Here is a 16,485-nt window from a genome sequence, read left to right as displayed (position 1 = left end):
CCCAAATTCTTACTGCTTTCCATTTTATCTCCAAATACATGGATGAACGTCATGAGAAGTTGAATATTATCACTAGAACATTTAAAAACCAATGCCTGACTCAGAGACATAGTAACTTTATAACAATAGCTGATTTAATGGTTATTTTATAAATGTATTCATTTGTTATATCAGACTAAATATAAGCATTCCACAGAAGTGTCACAACCCATAAAAGAATGAAATAGTAATAAGATATATTGTATCACATCATAAAACTTGTTAATTCCTATTTTGTTTCTTCTTTCTCTAGCAAAGAGAATGTGCAGAACATACAAAGTGAGAGGTGAAGATGCAGACAGATTAAAAAAAGGGTATAGCCACTCTAGGCCCCCCTGAACTATAAGCTAAAGAAAAGCTGCAGGTGTAACCTCAGAGCCAATATTGATAGACTTTGAAAAAGTGTGGGAAATAAGAGAAGTCCTTAGATATTGACAGTCAAGTGTTATAAAAATGAGAATATCTTATCATTTCACCTTTACATACCAAGGAACACAGGTCATACACTGCTGGAAAACCTAAGTATCAAATCAATTAGCCATCTCTGGTCTAATCACACTTTCAGGGAGGACAGTTGGCTATGCCAAGAACTCAGATGTGTCAGAACAGAGGCTGTAGGACAGGAAGATTCATTTAGAAAATGCAGGAGGACAGGAGCCCAAAAAATCTAGTACAGAGTTAACAGAGAGTACTATAATAGCTTACATGATACAACTACAAAAATATGATAGCATCACTCTGTTACATGCAATAATTATCTATGAAACACAATACAAATAAACTAAGTTATATTTCTGGATAAGAGATTTTAATTTTTTCAACAATTAAAGTGACTTTAGTCTGCATTCTAAAGTTCATTAACTATAGATTCTAGAGCTAACAGCTAAGAAACACAAAACAGCCAGAAAGAAAAATCAACAAAGATATTCCAATGCATAATTAATAAATTAGAATATTACAGAGCAAATCAAACTCAGTCTTGCCTCTAATTTCAAAAGCCTATATGACTTTTCACAAACTTCATTTATTATTTACTATTTATCATGCGCTACAAGCAGAATAATCTTAGATATGTTTCCTGATTCTACCATGTCACCCTCCTTAAACTTGTTTATCTGGGCATATTAATATATTTCTATACTCTTCATGATTATTTTAAAATATCTAGTACCACTCCTGAAAAATAGTGATTGCCTACTCAGTAACAGAAAAATAAAAGTACTGTGTAACATTATTGTTTATCTTCATAGTCACTTTTTTGAGGGGGGGGGGCTGCTTTGGGTCTTTGTTGCTGCGCGCGGGCTTTCTCTAGTTGTGGCAAGCGGGGGCTACTCTTTGTTGCAGTGCGCGAGCTTCTCATTGCAGTTGCAGTGTGCAACTCTTTGTTGCAGTGTGTGAGCTTCTCATCTGCTCTTGTTGCAGAGCACGGGCTCTAGGTGCACAGGCTTCAGTTGTTGTGGCACTCGGGCTCTGTAGTTGCGGCTTGCAGGCTCTAGAGTACAGGCTCAGTAGTTGTAGTGCACTGGCTTAGTTGCTCCGCAGCATGTGGGATCTTCCTGGACCAGGGCTTGAACCGGTGTCCCCTGCATTGGCAGGCGGATTCTTAACCACTGCACCACCAGCGAAGTCCCCTTAGTCACTTTCTATTCTACCAGTGCAGAAGCTATGAAGATGTGAGTATGTATTCCACTCGCACGCCTCTCCATCTGACAGCTCTGCAGGTCTTTCCACACAAGCTTACTTTAGTTCCCTTCATTTCACATACGAATCTTTAAAATTCCCTTTTGCCCATTTTCTGGATATACTCAATGGCAACAGACCCATTACAGCCATTTTTATATGGCAAATTTCTTGAACAAGAATCATACCATAATCCTACCATAATCATAAAGGTCAAATGCATCAGTGCTTCTCCAGGGAAGTCTTTCCATGCAGTAATGAGCCACTTTTCTTTAGGAATCAAAGTTTCACTCTGTTGAGTAAATGACTGCTCACATGCAGACGTTTCTCACTCTAAGTCTGTCAACTATGCCATAACCTTCTCTTTTCTCATTTTTTTTGAAATCTGCAAGCTTTTACATATACATGATTGCAGTGCTTGACGTAGAGCCCTGCTGATGGAAAAGCACTCACATATTTGTTGATTTATCATACACCTGTACTTGGAATTTTAAAAACTTCCATATTAGTAATAAATAGAGCTCTTCCTATAGTGAATTTCACCATATTCAGAGCAATCCCTTCGGTTCTTGTTTATCAGGCACAGTGGACTCACACATGTACAAAATAACCTAAATTCAAAGTTATTTATTACAGCATTGCTAGCAAAATATTGGAAACATTCAAATGCCCTTTGATAAAGCACTGGTGGTACATCCATACAATGTAATACTATGCAACAATTGAAAAATGAAAAGACTTTTTTTTAACTGGAACAATCTCCTAGATATTGTTAGGCAAAAAAAAATCAAGGTATAAAAGAGGGGTGAAATTATATTTATATATAATATACTAAATGTTATACACTAAATATATTTATATATAATATACTAAATGTTATTATATATGTATATTTTATATATTTAATTTATACAGACTCATACAGATAGTCATTGTAGGGAAATAAGTGTCAAGAGGACAGGGACAAAAGGAAGACTTTTTCACTATATACCCTTCTATTTTTAAATTATGTACCAAACACAATTATTATCTATTCAAAAAATAATTAAACTTTAAAAGAATATATAGTGTGGTAGTTACACGCAGAGGCTCTGTAGATAAAAAGACCTGAGTTTAAGTCCCAGCTCTACCATTAACTAGTGTGTGACCTTAGGCAAGTTCTCCAAGCCCCAGTTTCCTCATCTGTAAAATGGGGGTAATGACAGTTACTGCGAGAATCAGAGCAAATCAAGTACATAAATCACTTAGCACAGTTCCTGGAAACTATTATTATTCAATGTTCTATTTAAATGGTACTGTAGACTTGAAAGTCACAAAGATCATCAATCATTTTTTCTCTTATTCTCGGTGAGCAAATTTTGTTAGTTCCTCTTTCAAAAAGATACAGCATCCAACCATTTATGTCCATTGTATAACCACTAGAGATTGGCCCAGACACTGAAGTATTAGCTAAAGACTTTGAATTTCATAAGAAAGTCAGTTAGAAGCCCCTGCACATTTGCCACTATATACAGACATATCCATATAATCTCTACTCTACTAAATACCAAATGCCATCAATTTATATCTGTATTCCCACTTTACTGTTTATAAAGTATTTTCAAACACTTTAGCTCAATTCCTGGAATTGCATCTTGGAAACAGAAGGTCCATTAAAGGACATTCTAATTTTTCAACAACTATGAAACAAGCAGAGCAGGCATTTTTGTTCCTCTTTTGTAGATAAACACTTTTAGTTGAAGAGTAACCTATTAAATATGAATTTAAATGATTTTTAAATAATAAATTAATTAAATGAAAGCCAAAGAAGAGGAGTGACGTGCCAAAGGCCACATGCTTTACAAGAAAAAATAAAAATGCCTAGATTTCAGATCTTCTCATTTCAGCACTCATTTCACCTACAGTCTTGACAGGAAGTGTGTCTCTTACCAGGACGTCATCAAGCATACTGTTCTTCCCTTACCTAGAAGGCTCTTACCTATGCCAACCAAGACTTTGTTCACAGAAGCTTCCCTGGATCTGGTAGCCCCAGGTCTCTGAATTCTATCTACTGCCATAGCAAACAACTTAGGTCCACATTGATTATATCTACAAGGATGACCTACAAGCACCTCAAATTCAACATGTTCACAGCAGTAACATATTCACGGCAGTAACTACCTTGCCTCGTTCCTCCACCCTCAACCCTTGCCTGACTTGCTCTTCCACCTCCACCTCCTGGGACCCCTAGTTCAGTGAATTGTCCCACTGTCACCCACATGGGAAACCATACATCTAAGAGTGATGCTACTCTCCTCCCTCTCCCTAAATCCACCAATCCTGCTTCTACCTCTATCTATAGAATGAATCCGCTTCTCTTCAGAATGGATGTAGAGTAGGAGAAGAGAGAGAACTGGAGAAGAGGGCCCATGCCTAGTCCCCCAGACTTCCAGGATTGGAGAGCAGTGACTGAGAGGTCTGACCCAGGCACCAAAATAGCATGGTTCAAATCCCAGCTTAGGCACTTACCAGCTCTCTGACCTTGGGCATATTACTGAACTTATGTCTCATTTTTCTCATCTGTCCAGTTGAGAAAATACTAGTAGCTATCTCATAGGATCATTATAAAGTGCAAAAGAATTAATATAAAGTGCTTAGAATAATGTCTGGTACACTTTATAGTATACACTACTATTTCCAACAGAAGCATGTTTTTTTTTTTTAATGTCATAAGGTGTTTGTTCCACAGTGGTGTAAAATCCAAAAGTTTTTCATCAAGACAGAAAATCAAAACAGTCCAATGTCCGATCAATCTGAGTCTCCATCCCACTTAAAGTTTTAGTCACGTTGTGCCTATGGCTACTTCCCTACTGTACAACTGCAATACCTCTTACCTAGATTACTATACCAGCCTCCAATTAATTGATCTCTTTATCTCTAGCCCTCTCCAATATATTCTCCAAACTGCAGTCAAAATGATTTTTCTAAAATGTGTATCTATGTATGCCGTTCTCCTACTTAAAGCCCTTCAATCATTCCCTATTACTTTGAATTAAAGTCTAGATTTTTTTTAACATGGCTTAAAGAGCCCAATATGATATGTGTGATATGGTCTCAAGCTTCATTCTTATCTACCTTCCCACCCTGCCATCTAGGCTCCTGTCATCACTCTTTCCATTCCTAAAATTCTTTCAGGTCCCACACCTCTCAGGTCCAGGATTTTAGATATATTGTGTCCTCTGCTTGAAACACCATGCCCCATCACTCTACCTCTTACCTGGATAATTGCTACCTACCCTTCAGTCTTAATTTAGATGCCGCTTCATCCAAAAAACACATCTCCTGGCCCCCAAATCTGGATTAGGTGCCCTTCCTATGATTCAAGCAGTACCATATATTTCCCCTATCAGAGCATTTTTCTCAACTGCCTATTTGCTTATCTATATTCCCCCATCAAACTATAAGCTGTACAAAGGTAGAGACCACATCTTTCTTTTATCCTAATGCTCACCACAATGCCTGCCACGTGGCAGGTGCTTCATTAAATATCTGTTGAATAAATTAATATCACAAATGGGGCTCCAGCAGGTTCATGAATATTTTGCAAGCAACATTAAGTGGAAGGATTTTTTTTAAACTAAAGTAAATCCAGTAAATAAAATACTAATAAATACAGAAGTTGAAAGTCTTACGGAGACACTCAATATGACACAGAATCTAATCATTATGACTGTCCAGTGACCAGGTCAGAATCTTTGGGAAACAGCAAAAGAGACCTCTCTGAAGAATATAGGTAGAAATGGTTTCCAGTAATACAGAGGCAAGAAATCATGAGCAACAATACATCTCCTGCTAAGCCTCTGGAAACCAAAAAAAAAAAAAAAATCTATCATAGGAAATCTTTAAAAAATATAAAATACATGCTTCAATCTCCTGGCCAACTGTAAGTTCTACCACACTGAACTGAAAAATCAACGCCTAAAATCCATGCAGATTAAACACACTGACAAGTAAAAAATTAATAAATATTCAATCTCACCTCTACCTTAACAGTTAATTTTCAATTCTCTTATTTTTCCCACCTCCATACACAAAGTAAGATTCTCCATCCTCTGTACCTGGTAGCAATTTATACACAGCTCTGGTATTACTTTTATCACACTCTATCATATTACTTAAGTACCTCTCCTCCACCAGACTCTCAGGAAGACAGAGGTGGTATCATTAATTCATCATTGTATCTTTAAGGCTATCACTGCACATAGTAGGTTTTTGGTGTTTGTGGAAAGGAGAAAAAGGAAGGAAGAGAAAGGGAGAGAAAGAGCAATCTATTTATTCAAGTATGTCGAAAGGTAGTAGTTGAAGTGGTAGAGAACTCCCACAGATGTAAGGAAAAGAAGCCTGAAAGAAGTTAAATTTCTAAAAGTTAACATGCAGATAATTCAGTGAACTTTAATATTAATTAATAACAGAAATAAGGACTACTCATTCTCATCCAATGGCAGTCTACAAGAAAGCTTAGAGTAAGGAGCTCCATGTAGACTTCTTTATGTAGCCTATGTGGAAGCACAGAGCCCGCCCCCCCCCCCAAAAAAAAGGAGGAAGAGGAGGGGGGAAGAGCAGAAATGGGAAGAGAAAAATAAAAAAATTGTTCCATGCCCCACTTGGTGTCTAAGAAGTCAAAGTGATTCAAACACTTCAAAAATGGTTGTCCATGACCAATATTATTAATATTTTGAGAAAGATGCATGAGGATGTTTTACTATTGGGGGAGAGAAAAATGTTGGATATTCTCAACAGAAATTCATTGTCATATTTTCACTTAGTGACATGACTCTAAAATGTTCAAACATGAAGCGAAAAATTCATTTGTTCAGTGTTTGTAACAGATACTCAAATATTTGAAAAATCATTATTTCAACATTAAATATCACTATTTACATTACACAGTATGCAGGCTGGAGTTAGAAGAAAAGACTATCATGTGGAAGATATGCTTTTAACAGAGTCAGACAATCTGTTCATTCCCCAAGATGCCAAGAATTTACCTTGCTCCCCAATAAACTTAAAGACATTCCCCATATACTCTAATACCAATAGCCTGGGCTGTGTAAGAGTTCGTGGAAGAGAGATGTAATCTGCTATCATCACATATGCAATGAAAAGTACAAAAGAATTCTAAAAGTCCTATAAAACTTGTATCTCTCCCACCAGGGAAACTCTCCCAGCACAGTGACTTTCTTTTTCATAATACCAAATCAAAGCTTTAACAGCATCCACGTTGTGCTTAGGTTCAGCCCAGAAAACAGACTTCTCTAAAGACTTTGGAAAAGAAACCCAACACTTAGATGGAGCCTTATCACTCCAGAAGAAGGTCTATTCCGAAAGAGAACCATCTGTCCCTGAAGGCTGAGCTCATTCCAAACAGAAGATATGTAACTTCCCCTTTTTTATTAATTTATTGGCATGATAACTCACATCAATTTAAAGGCAGTTCATCCACAATGAGCAAACTGTTTGAAAGCTAAATGCATTAAATCTTCTTTCACGGGGCCTGTAAGTATTTTTTGAAATCTTAGTGGTTTGCACTTAATGCTTTATTTTAAAATCAGTTTAATCGTATCCTAAAACCAGTATTTCTTCAGGAAGATGGATTTCATTTTACCTCCATATCTATTACCCCAGGTCAGAATTGCAATGAATTGTGATTCCATTTGAAACCACTAATACTGCACTCAAAAATCCAATCAGTAAGGGAGTCTGAAAACACAATTTTCCAAAATGACTATAGTGCTCCTACTTCCTATTCTTAAATATCTAAGACACTAATTGAATGTCCATACTATTTTATTTATAGATCTTTCTCAAATACTCTCACAATAAAATCACCAGTTTTTAATTCCCACTTCCACAAAAGCTCTTTTTTTGGCTTTATTTTGAAGACTTAACAACTGTATTTTTTAAATCAGTTTGATAAATAAGTGTTCGAAAAACAAAATGTTCTTATGAGACTCAGAAGTCTCTACAGCATATAGCTTGATATGCTTTATAACAGTAGGAACAGAGGACAAAACTATGAAAGTATAGTAACACTCAAATATACAAAACAGATGTATGAATATGTGTATAAGCATACATGTGCATGAGATATATACCCACTTTGTGAATTATCTACAAAAGCAATTTAATGTCAGGCAGCTTTTATCCACCATGTCTTCTTGGCTATGGTACGATCATGAATCTAAAATCAATCATATAAATCACTGAAGCAAAACCTAGAATGGAGAAGTAGCCATGTCATAGTATCAGGCAATCACAGAATCCTGGAATTGGAAAGAACATCAAAGGACATCTGATACAGCACGGAATTTCTTTCATAGATCTAATGGATGCTGACATGGACATTGTTATAAGTTTTCCAACGACAGGGAGCCCATTCTTTACTTTCCCCAAGAAGCTCATTTCATCAGACTCCAGTGACAGGATGTTTCTCCTCATATCAAGCCAAAATTATCTCCCTATAAATCCTCCTGTCAGGTAGTACCTAGTCTGCTCTTACAGATATTCCTAGCCCATCTTTAACAGGTCTCTGTGTTCTAGATATGAAGGAAATGAACATGTTCCCCCTGGTCATATTTCCTAGAGGCTAGGCATCTTTTCTACATCCCCAATACCCTAAGCTGTCCTTCATATCATTTAAAGACCCTTAACCATCCCAGGCACTTCAGTCTCCTCTTGGTGAAATTCAATTTGCCAGTATCTCTATTAAAAAATGGCATCTAGAACTAAAAATCATACTCCACAAATTATTACCAACATTTATTCACTAGGAAATAGATATTTGGGAAAGAGTCAAACCAAAGAACCCTCTGCTTCCTAGGGAGCAAGTCTTAACGTATACAATGGAAATGGCTAGATAAACAGAAAATATAAATAAATGCTATCCAAAAACAGTGATGAGAAAAGTGGGGGGGGGTGGAGTTTAAAATAGAGTATCATCAAGCTATTCATTCTGAAAGAAATTAAACCACGCTATGTGCTAGTCCACAACCTAAATTACCTGAGAACTGGTAATGCTAAAGTAATATGACCAAAACTTTCTAAATTTGCAATAAGCACGGTTATATATAGTCATAGCCTTTAAAATAAATTACTTTTAATCTCATCTAAAGAATCAAATGAAATCAAAATACTGGATGTAATTAAGACTGTTTAGTTTCCCTGGAGATTATACGAATCAGACATGTTAAGCATTCTAGGAATGAAACATTTGATACAATTAAGAAAATCCTATTGAAAAAAATTAGTCTGTAAAAGAGAGATAATATGGGGCTAAGGAATGGCTTATTAATTACTTATTCAATTCTGAGTATAATAAATACAGCTATTACCATTTCAATTCACTAGTGGCTGAGCTCAGAAAGCTAAAACACTGCCACTCAATCTGCCTCCAGAATCTATTGATCTAATCAGTATAGTCACTGCCTGCTTCATTTATTGAATCACAGAATTATTTTAGGCTGAAAGGAATTTAGATGAAAAAAAAATGCTAGTAAGAAGGAGGACCAAAATTAAAGACCAAAATCTGGTACCTTGTCTTCTATACTTGAACAACCCTTCAAATACTTGAAAGAAGCTGTCATACCCTCCCTTCCCGCCCTAACCAATCTTCTTTCCAAGGCCAGTTCCTTCAATGACTTATAATATAGGGAGGATCTCAGAACAAAGTCCTATATAAGTGACCTCTGGAAATTCAGACATGTTCTTTCATGTCTGACGGGCCAGCTCAGACTGTGTCTTGAGGGGATAAATGAGTGGCTATCGGGAGGAGGCTGCCCCCAACAAGATGAAGCCTCTTGAGCCCCACTCTTCAACCCCTCAGTTACTCTGCATAAGCCAAGCAAGAGGGACCTGAGAGACACAGCCCTGGAGCAGAGCCAATCAGTAAGTGACTATGGAAGAAGATCAGAAGAGAGGCTATGACTATGCCAACATCAGAAACACCAGGGGACAGCACCTCCAGTTCAGGGGCCTTCCCCTATACCTGGCCTTTCTCCAATAGCGCTCTCTCCACTAGGTCTCAGCCAACCTAATGGGTCTTTCCTGTTTCTGACTAAGCCCTGGGGCAAACAGGACAGAGACTCCTCCAGAGAGTATATAGCCACAGAGGGAGCTCTCCATGAGGATAAGGTCATAATCCCAAAGTAGACAGGCAAGTAACCTAGGATGATATTAAAGTGGCAGAATGCTATAACAAGAGAAGCAGGATGGCAAAAGCCCAAAATATTAGATGCTTGGGGGAAATGCTAAAGACAAAAGACAAAGAAAAGGAATTTTTTAAGCTAGGCTTAACATAAGAAGAATAAAGCCAAGACAGTTGTTAATTCTTAACTACGAATTATGCTTCTGTCTTCTCCATCCAAACTGACCTCAAATCTCAGCCCAGCATAACAGGCTCTTTGTAAAGCTGGGCATTGCTGGCCTGTCAGTCATTGTCTTCTACTATTCCCCTGGATATCAGCTTCCTTAAAGACCTACACTCTTCCCCACCTCCAGGGTTTTGGGCCTGCTGTTCATCCGGCCTCAGATTCCTTTCCCCTTCTGCTCATCCTCCCTTGACTGCCCCAAGCAGACCAGGGAGTACTCTCCTCCAGATCCGATAGCACCAATCCATGTGTCTCTTCCAGCACCTCCCATGGGATATGATCATTTCTTGGTTTGCTTCCCTCCAAAACAGACTGTAAGCTCTCAAAGACTGTATCTTCATATTCCAAGAATCTAGCATAGTCTGGCTCTTAATTTAGTAAGTGAATGAATCAAATGTAGGGAAGTAGGATAAGTAAGGTGACAATCATGTGCCAGGCTTTGTCTCATGTATGTCTTTTATCTCTTCTCTACTGACTAATGACAGACATACAGAGAACAGTGCCTGAAACACACGAAGTGACCAATAAAAACCAAATCAAGTGAATAAACATGAAAAGAGCTTTGACAGATTCAGCAAAGTGATATAGTCATGAGTATGAAGGTCCCTTCCAGTGCTAAGATTCTAAGGAGTTTTAAAAAACTGTACTTATACAAATTTCCCAGATTTGGAAAAGAGAAAAGGGAAACTAGCATTTATTGAGGAGCTACAAATTTGTTAGGCACTTTATATATGATATTTGATTTGTTTTTCATAATAATCCTGGGAAATTGGGATTATAATCCCCATTTTACAGATAAAGAAACCAAAGATAGAGATGCAGAGACAAAATTTGAACTCAGGTGAGCCTGACCCCAATCCTAATCTTTTCCCACACTGCACACATGAATCCCTGGGAGAAACACAATTCTCCCTTCCCTATCACTCCATTCCAAGGAAAAGGAGCTCTGAAACAAGCCGAGGCTCAATCAGGTCATGATTCCAGAGGGTAGAGCTTTCAATGGGAAGTATGAAGAGGTGAAAAAGCTCTACCTTCCCTTGAGAATACCCCTCTTTTCCTTGTCGAAAGGTTCACAACTCTTCCCATGTTCCTCCCATGAGTCTGGAAGGAAAATTGTAGGACCTCTCCAGCTTATAAAGGGCCTCTCCAACGCCTCTTTTACTCTTCCCGTTCCCCAACAGGTCAAGAGGCAATCAAGTTATAATTCAGAGGAATGATGGCAAGGAGAGAGCTATGTGGGTCTACCTGAGAGGCCTTAGATTAGAGGGGGAAGCAGCCCTGAAGCTTACACATCCCCTGCAAGCCTATTCACCAAGTTATAAGCCTACATACAAATGGTAACCAAAGTCCTAACTAGCAATACAGGTATTTCTTTGCCTAGAATGTCTTCTGTGTAGGATGGTGGCATCTAACTGAGGTGACAAGGAATCAGCCAAATTTTGTTTCCCCAAAACATGACTCACAAGTTGACTTAAACAAATAACGTGAGGTATACAACAAATGGTCCTGGGACAACTGGTTATCCTCAAGCAAAAGAATTAATTTGGACACCTACATCACACATATATAAAAATTAACTCAAAATGGATCAAGGCCTAAATACTAGAGCTAAAACCACAAAACTCTTAGGAAAAAAACATATGAGTAAATCTGACCTTGAATTAGGCAATAGTTTTTTAGATATGTCATCTAAAGCCAAACGACCAAAGTAAAAACAGATATATTGAACTTCATAAAATTAAAACTTTTGTTCCTCAAAGGACACTACCAGGGACTTTCCTAGCAGTCTAGTGGTTAAGACTCCGTGCTTCCATTACAAGGCGCGTGGGTTCAATCCCTGGTCGGGAAACTAAGATCCCACATGCCACAGGGCGAGGAGGCCAAAAAAAAAAAAAAAAAGACCCTACCAAGCAAGCAAAAAGACAACCTACAGAATGGGAGGAAATGTCTGCAAATCATATGTCTGATAAGGGTCTAATATCCAGAACATATAAAGAACTCTTCCAACTCAAGAATAAAAAGAGAATCCAAATTAAAAAAATAAAGGAGTTAAATAGATACTTCTCCAAAGAAGATATACAAATGGCCAAAGATGTTCAACATCATTAGTCATCAGGAAAATGCAAATCAAAAGTATAATGAGGTACCACTTCACACCTACTCAGATGGCTATAATCAAAATGATAGACAATAATAAAGGGTTGGGGATGGTATGGAAAGACTCCTCATACATTACTGATGGGAATGGTGCAACCACTTTGAACAGTTTGGCAGTCTTCAAAAAGTCACACATAGAGTTACTATATGACCAGCAATTCTACTCCTAGATATATACTCAAGAGAAATGAAAAGATATGTTCACACAAAAACTTACACACAAATATTCATAGCGGCATCATTCATAACAGCAAAAAAGAAAAAGAAGAAACAACCAAAATTGCCATCTACTGAGGAATGGATAAAAACAATGTGGTATATCCATATGATAGAATTTTATTTGTTTACAGAAAAGAATGAAGGACTAATACATACTACAACAGAAATGATGCTTGAAAACATCATGCTAAGTGAAAGAAGCCAAATGCAAAAGGGCCCATACTGTATGATTCCATTTATATAAAATGTCCATAATAATAGGCAAATCCATAGGGAAAGAAAGTAGATTAGTGTTTGCCAGGGGCTGGGGGAGGGGAGAATGAAGAATGACTGCTAACGGATGTGGGGTTTCTTTTTTGGGGGCAATGAAACATTCTAGAATTAGATAGTGGTGATGATTGCAAAACCTTGTGATATACTGAAAACTTAATTTTACACTTTAAAAGGATGAATTATATGGTATGTTAATTATATCTCAATAAAAAAAGGTGAGCTGCAAGTATAAAAATGAGCTAAGTGTACACATTATAACATGTACCATCAAAGAGATAAAACAGAAAAGCAATTAAGTTAACTTGAAAATCACTGCTGGACATTGGTGTTTACTTTCATAATAACAAATATGAGAAGTATTGCATTTTATTGCCATAAACTGCACACCAACATAAAGAAGATTGAGAGGAAAAATTAATTTGATTCCATGAAAAACATCCAAGGATAAATATTTGCTTTCTTCCCAATATCTCAGCTGGTTGTAAGCTGAGCTCCCTGGAGCAGATATAAGAGCCTCTATGTTAGATTTGCTGACAGCAAACAGACTTGAAAGAATTCAAGTATAAGAAACTGAGCCTCAGACGCACTGCCTTTGGTAAATGGTAAATGGATTCTCTCCCAGCAAGCTCTGTCACTGCAGACAAGCATTCCACCATGATAACGACAAAGTAACAGAGTAGAACTTTCAATTACCAGCATCTCAACCTTAGAGACTGGATGAACATCTTCCATAAGGCTTTTCTCAGATTCTCTGAATGAATGTGTGAGTCCAAATGACCAGTTTTTCCAGGTGAACACAGTTCATGTCAAGAATATTGAATCACAAGCAAACTTTGTACACATACAATGTAAAAGTAAAAACATAAGACAATATTCTAGAACTATGCCTGGAACATCGTAGGCACCCAATAAATACTTGTTGAATAATGTTTATATAGTTAATAATATCTACTACATAACTTAGATCAAATACTAAGGCAAACAGTAGCAGTATTTCTAAATCAACTTATCTTCATTAATAAAGTTGTTTTTTTCTTGCTTTATTCCTGATGTTATACCACACCCTTATTGAGAGTCAAACTGAAAAGTCAATGGTTATTAAGAAAGATAATTAGTCTATCATAAGTAGAAAGGATATTCTGATTAATTCTAAAAGTTACTGCCTCTCATCTTACAAACCTTCCTGAAATAAAACAACTTCGGGTTAATAAAACTGCAGAAATTTGTGAGGTGGTTAATCTTTCATGCACCCTAAGATTTATTTTAGTTAATAAACTAAGAAAAAGATATATTGATACAGTTTAATAATAAGTTGTTTACTCTTCACATTCTGGAACCCTAAGACAGATCAAGCAAAACACAATTCACCTCATTGATCCCTATTGGAGCTCAGGAGGAAGGGAAGTTCTTTCTGAAGCACATATTAAAGCACACTAACTTACCAATGCCTAGAAGGTCAGCAATTAATTCTACATTACATTTTCCCTTTTTTAAGCCTCTTTTAAAAACAGGGAAATAATTTCTCAGAATGTAACAACTGTGGGTGCTTGAAATACTATATAGAATCATCAGATGGGTAAAAGAAGTAGAAAATCTCTTCAGAGATCACATCTTTTCCTCTTTCAGGACACTTCTGAAAGTCTCTAAGGATACCATTCTACAAGTTCACGATCTATGACAGACTGTCAGAAAAAGTCTTCGTCAGTTTCTTTTACAGCAGTATAAGCTCTTTTCTTCCATCTTCAAGGAGACATAAAGATGACATGAGTATCACCCTTTACATCATCATCTTTTAGGTTTTTTATTGGAAATCACACTACTCAATTCTCTCTCACTTTCATTAACTCTTCCTTGATTTGCTGACTTCACAAAATAACATTTTTAAAGAAAATGTAGTTTGTTAACTGGTCTCTGCATGAAAAGACTTTCTAAGCATAAAAAGCAATGAATCAAAAAAGAAAAGGTTAACAAGTAAACAACATAAAATTGTTTTAATTTCTATAAATGAAAAGCCATCATAAATTAAAAGAAAAGGCAACTGTAGGAGAAATGCCCCAATATGACAAGCAAGGGATAATATTCTTACTCTATAAAAAGTTCACACAAATCAGCGTCTGGCCAAGACAAGTGCCCCCTACCCTGTCCCGCATTCCCCTCCTCATCCGTACAAGAAATTGCTAGGTCCCTACCAAAAAAAAGAGGTTACAGCTTCTTTCTCCCAGCTTTCAGGATCACTGTGCCTTTCTTCTGCCTTAGTCCTTTGCCTCCTACCCGGATGCCCTTTTTCTTCTCAGCCCTGTTAGCCAGGAGATTCAGATAAACAGCCTGATCTTGATTTCAGATTTTCCCCAAGATCCAGCCTCTGAAACACTGCTTTCTACATTGCTCTGTAACCTGCAGGCAAGTAACAACTCACCCCAGGCTCCAGGGATACCTTATCCAACTAATTCCAGCCAAAGCCCAACATATTGGCTTCTGCCTGCACTAGGGAGGCAGAAATCAAACAATTAAACAATTAAGAAAAAAACTGAGACTCCAATATAAAAACCATCAAAGAGCTTGCGCAGGCAATCTAATAGCTAATAAGATTTTTAATGCTGTAACACATTAATAATGGAAGATGTGAGTTAAAATGAGGTACTATTTTTAATCTGTGAAATTTGTGAAGATTTTTTAAAAAATAATAATGCTAACACAGGTGTCATAAAACTGATAGCAGGATGGTAAACTGGTATACTCTTTCTAATGGTGGCAGCATGTGTGAAGAGCATTCCTCTGCCCTTTGACCCTGCAATGTCATTTTTAGGAATTGATCTTCAGTAATCAAAAATCTAGTCAAAAGATTTAAGTATAAAGATATTCATCTCTACATTTTTGTACGTGAAATGTAACTATCCAACAGTAAGTAAACTGCAAATAAAGTATGCTTTGTCCACAGTGTGGATTATTATGGAGCCAATAAAAATGATATAGTAAGAGCTGACTATTCTATAGCACTGATTAAGGACCACTGACTGTCCTAAGCAGTTAACATGTATTCAGTCATTCACTCCTCCAACAACATAAATGGAAACTGTGAGGTATGTAGGTGTTAGTATCATCTCCATTTCACAGTTGAGAAATCGGAGGCACAGAGAAGTTATGTAATTGGTTCAAGGTTACACCAGCACAGACTCACATGCCCTTTTCTGAAATTCTAAAATCCAAAAAGCTCTGAACACCACGTGTTCTCATAAATTTGTGGCAAATTCATTTGTTGGCAAAACCTGACCTGAACTGAAGCAAAAGTATGTATAGTCTTTACTTACCCCACTTTGAGAGAAGTTATCTTGCTAAAGAAAACTTACTGCATTTGATTACAGACTGCTGCCCCAGACCCCACTAGAAGGGATGCAGTTTATACACAATGTTGTCTTTCTATAATCTGAAAAATTCTGAATTTTAAAGCACAGATAGCCCCACGAGTTTCATATAAGGAATTGTGGCAGAGCTGAAATTCAAATCTATGCATCTGCTTGGCTCTGGAGTCTGTGCTCTTAACCACCATGGTTATTTTGAGAGCCTGTTTAATGGCATGGGGAAATTCTTATAATTAAAATATTTAAGTATTTATTAACTACATACTATGTGTCAGACACACAGACAAAATTAAAATTGGGACAATGCTACTAAGGACAGATAACTGGTGTCAGAAGAGCCTATACCCTAAGGG

General features: G+C 37.1%; 1 protein-coding gene across 1 annotated transcript in view; it reads right to left on the bottom strand.

Annotated features, from left to right (window-relative positions):
- STK33 (serine/threonine kinase 33) overlaps positions 1 to 16,485 on the bottom strand; it is a 178,240-nt gene that overhangs the window by 151,352 nt on the left and 10,403 nt on the right. The window lies entirely within an intron of this gene.

This window comes from Orcinus orca, chromosome 8, assembly GCF_937001465.1.
Source record: "Orcinus orca chromosome 8, mOrcOrc1.1, whole genome shotgun sequence".
Taxonomy (NCBI): Eukaryota; Metazoa; Chordata; class Mammalia; order Artiodactyla; family Delphinidae; genus Orcinus; species Orcinus orca.
Note: the sequence above shows the minus strand (reverse complement) of the source record. Positions and strands in the feature narration are given on the sequence as shown.